The following is a 5,284-nucleotide window of genomic DNA, read 5'->3' as shown; positions in this document are numbered from 1 at the left end:
TTCCCCCACGAAGACCCTCCGATGCCAAAGTCAATCCAAAATCCCAATGACTATTCACGAAAATAGTAAAAGTGTATTCAAAGTGTCAAGATTTACCGAAGTTGAAGTCCTGTTCACTGTCTTCTAGCTGGATATTTATAGGGCGCGATTTTCAAAGGTGGTTGGTGTCGACACGTGGCACTTGTCGAGTGGGGCTCTTAGCTTTTTCAGAAGACGTACATTGCCACAAAGGGCCGCAAGGTTTTTTGGCATGCCGTAGGGTCGGGTTGGCCGCAAGGCCCTCTAGGCAGACGCGCGTGGCTTCGGCTTGCCACAAGCTTGGTGGCTTGCGGCACAACATATTGCCACGAGCTCGCAGCGTAGCCTCTTGCTGCAAGCCCAAATGGTCGGGCTCGTGACACACTTGGATTGCCGCGAGCTCGTGGCATAACGCATCCAATGCCGCGAGCCCATGCGGTCGGTTGAGGGGGCTTGCGGTAGTGTGCCACGAGCTTGGGCCAAAAATTTCCTTAATTTTCTTCCTCCAATTTCTTTGGCACAACACTATTAATAGATTAATTTATAAAATACTTTCATAGCATACGTATTATCAAAAATATTATTTTCTATTAAAAATATTTTTTAGATTAATTTATTAAATATTTTTGTTGAACCAATTTGCTCATATTAATTAAGTTTTGATCAATAATAAAAAGAGAATTTATGATATAAATATATTTCTTTCTCATATAAAAAATAAATTTATTTTGAATTAAAAGTGGATACAAAGAGTAAATTTATTTTGAATTAAATGTGAATTGTCTTTAAACATGTTTCCTTATTTTGATCATTTATGTTTCAAAAGATTATGTTTGAATTTTCATTTATTGATAAATGCTTTTATTACTTATGCAAAAAATATATTTATTTTGAATTAAAGGAGAATTACTTTTGGACATGTTTTCTCTTTCTCATATAAAAAGTAAATTTATTTTGAATTAAAGAGAATTGGTTTTACACATGTTTTCTCTTACTCATGCAAAAAGTAAATTTATTTTGAATTAAAATAGATTGTTTTAGATATGTTTTCTTTGTTTTAATCATTTAAGTCTCAAAACCTTATATTTTGAATTTTCAAATCTTGATTTCTCATGCAAAAAATAAATTTATTTTAAATTAAATGTGAGACATGTTTTCTTATTGTTTAAGAAAATCTAAACATTTTTTGAATTTCAAACTTTATATTAATCTTTTCTCTAGTGGCTAAAATGCTTATAAATACCCCTTAAACTCATTTTTTGAGTATCCATTGAACATATTGCACATCCAAAACTATCAAAAACTCTCAAGCTAATTTCCAAGCATTCCAAGGCTATCAAATATTTATTATTCATATACTAAAGAGTCACAAGACAAGAAAAGGAAAAGAGATAGCAAAACCGAATCCGATCTTTTCTATTCAAACTGAGGTCACTGTTTATTTATTTATTTAAAAATTATTGCATTGTATAATTTGTTTTAATTGTTTATTTGTATCCAAGTGTGGACAAATTATTTGTAACATTTAAATTACTATTGTGGATTGTATAGGTTTTCTAGAACTGTTAAAATCTAGGTGAATCTAGTTTTCAATGTAAGCTAGGGAGAAAACCTTGGTATTGGTGATTTTCTTAGAACCATTGTAATCTAGGAGTGTATTTAGGTTCCAATGTGAGCTAGTGTGAAAACCTTAGTGAGATTAGTGGAACCCCAAGAGTGGTTGAAATCTTGGAAGAGTGAAATAGGTATGTGTAGAGACACCGAACCATTATAAATTGTCTTGTGCCTCATTTATTTATTCTTGCTATATCTTATGGTTTGCATTTTATTTATCTCAAACTTACATATACATAGTTATAAAATTTTAATTTGTTTAAAATTAAATAACAAGAATTTAATTAAAAAAATAATTTATATATATTCTTAGAGAAAATAATTAATCAGTAATATTTATTAAAAGAAAGAAAAATTTTAAACACTCAATTCACGCCCTCTTGAGTGGCCATACCTTAAAGGACCAACAATTTTCTTAACATATTTATTTAAAAAGGGATGTGTATCAGTTGGGCCTCTAAAATGACGTCGTTTTGGTGTCTCTTGGACAGAATTAATTACGCCCCTTAAATCGAACTTGTGACCTCCAACCAGCCCAAGCCTTTCCTTGCGCACGCGTGGCAATTGATCTACAAGTTTCTTTAGTTACATGAATACACATATTAATTTTAAGTTATAATTCTAAGTTACTCCTACCATAACAATAAGATTTTTTATCATTAAAAAAGTGTACAAAATGCCTATAAATACCCCCTTAATTTCATTTTTTAGATATCAAGTGTTTTCATTGCAAATTCAAAGCATCCAAAAGATCTCAAACGCTCTCAAACTATCATTCAAGCAATCCAAGACTTAGGAAGTATTATTGCACATCAACCGAAGAGTTACAAGGCAAGAAGAGAAAAATATTTTCGAGCCTACTCCAAATTTCTCCAAGGTTACTGTTACGAGTATTTTATAGACTGCTTTTTATTTGAGGCAAATCAAATCCTTAAAATCATGACGTTCATTCCTGATAATTTGAAAACGATAAGGAAATGCCATATACGGAGCATAATCCTTCTGCATTTAGAATTCATTCAAATTGTAAACACCATACTCTATAAAGAAGGGTCAATATCATCACTGTAAAAAAATACAAGCAATACTATACTATTACTCTATCGGAATAACTAGAGAAATAGTCGTAGACTAGGCATTATTCTAGCCGAACCACGTAGAAATTTTCATGTGTGCAACTTGTTATTTGTTCTATTTGCTTATTCTCTTTGCATTTGTGTTCATTCTCTCAGTGCGGTTTAACAACCCTCGATAATGGAGGGGTCGATAGAGCCCCACCACACCTGCCGAGGGGAAGAGGGAGGAGATGGTGTGGATGCACCGGGTTCGTCCCACATCGGTTGCCCAGAGGGTAACCACTGAGGGGCTCATAAGTGTAATGAGACTCCTGACCGTTGAAGGGCAAGAGCTAAAGAGTTGACCCACAACTGTGGGCCCCATGATGATGACACGATATGTGTAATACCCTAAGAGTCCAAAGAATGGTAGTATATATCGAGAATAAGTAAGAAATGAAACAACACCAGTTGTATACCTTTTGGGCTAAATGCAGGTAAAGAACTTCCAAGTTAAGTGTGCTTGACCTAGGAAGCCCAATGATGGGTGACCCCTCTAGGAAGTTCGCGTAGGGCTATTAGGGTAAGTTTTTTCGAACCTTCCTATCGCTCGATGAGGGGTGTTACAAAAATGTGTGTCAACATTTGGTGCCATCTGTGGGAATTCCCCCTAATAGTCCCTACAACCCCCGATAAGAGAGGGGCCGATAGAGCCCCACCACACCTGCGAGGGGGATGGTGTGGATGCACCGGGTTCGTCCTACATTGATTTCCTAGAGGGCAACCACTGAGGGGCTCATAAATGCGGTGTGACTCCTGACGGTTGAAGGATGAGAGCTAAAGAGTTAACCCGCAACTATGAGCCGCATAATGATGACACGATGTGTGTCATACCCCAAGAGCATAGAAAATGGTAGTATATATCGAGAATAAGTAAGGAATAAAACAACACCATCTGGATACCTTTTGGGCTGAATGCAGGCAAAGAACTACTAAGTTAAACATGCTTGACCTGGGGAAGTCTAAGGATGGGTGACCCACCTGGAAGTTCGCGTAGGCCCATCAGGATAAGTTGTCCCTGACCTTCCTATCGCTCGATGCGGGGTGTTACAAAAATGTGTGTCAACAGTAATGAAACAACTAAATACACAGCTTTAAATGAAATAGAAGATAATGAGATGATGGTAGATCAAACCATAAAAAATTATAACAATGAAAACTGTGATAATAATATGATTGGTGGAGGATGTTGAGAAAATACAAAAGAAAAGGAAATTAACGTGGAAAATAAGGGTATTAACAATAAGCCGAGTAATGTTTCTATTAATATTTATGATTTCAGAAGATGAAAAAATATTGATATTAAATTAAGAGACTTGTTAGTTGAAAAATATCCAATTAGAGAAAGTAATATAGATTTTTCAAAAAATGAAACTTTTAGACATTTCTCCACTTTTTATTATAAGAGGAGGCTATCAAATCAAGAAACCTGTGATAGAAGGTAGTTGGTATATTCAAAAGATTTTGACAAAATTTATTACTTTTATTGCAAACTGTTTAGTACAAAACCTAGTGGGAGCCAATTTGACAATGAAGGAACTAAAAATTAAAAAAATCTTAGTACTATGTTGAAAAGTCATGAAACATGCAATGAACACTTACTTAACATGAATGCTTGGTTTGATTTAGAATTGATATTTTCTAAAATTAAAGAAATTGATAGAGATATGCAAGTAAGAATTAGTAAATAAAAAGAGCATTGTATAAATGTTTTAAAAAAAATCATTGTTGTTGTAAAAGCTCTAGATAAAAATAATTTGGCATTTCGTGGAATTAATGAAAAGATCTATCATGTGAATAATAGAAATTTTTTAAGTCTTATTAAGATGATAGCTAAATTTGATCCAATATTATAAGAATATGTATGGCGTATTCAAAATGGTGAAATTTATAATCATTATTTGGGACATAATATATTCAAAATGAATTGAAACAGATGTTAGCACATGAAGTCAAGAGTATGATTTTGAAAAAAATTAAAGAGGCAAAATATTTTTCTATTATGCTTGATTGTACTCCAGATTTAAGTCACCAAAAACAAATGTTTCTCATATTAAAACGTGTGGATATTTCAACTAGTCCAATAATAATTGAAGAATTCTTTATAGGATTTTTAAAAGTGGATGACACTTCTGAAAAATGCCTATTTAGTGAACTTATAAGAAAAAATAAAAATTTGAATCTCAATATCAATGATATAAGAGGGCAATGATACGATAACGAGTCTAACATGAAGGAAAAGCAACAAGATATGCAGAAAAGACTATTGGAGATAAATTCTAGAGCATTATATACATTATGTGGCTGTAATAATCTTAATTTAGTAATTTTTGATGTTGTCGTCTCTTGTGTTAGAGTTGTATCATTTTTCAGAGTTCTACAATGCATATATTCATTATTCTCATCTTTATCCAAAAGATGGAGAATAATAAAGGATAACATATTTAATTTAATTGTCAAATCTTTGTCACAAATTCGCTGGGAAAGTCGTATTGAAAGTGTCAAGACAATTAGATTTCAAGCTCCAAAAATACGAG

The sequence above is a fragment of the Diospyros lotus genome, chromosome 8 (genome assembly GCF_014633365.1).
Source record: "Diospyros lotus cultivar Yz01 chromosome 8, ASM1463336v1, whole genome shotgun sequence".
Taxonomy (NCBI): domain Eukaryota; kingdom Viridiplantae; phylum Streptophyta; class Magnoliopsida; order Ericales; family Ebenaceae; genus Diospyros; species Diospyros lotus.
This window is presented reverse-complemented; position numbering follows the sequence as displayed.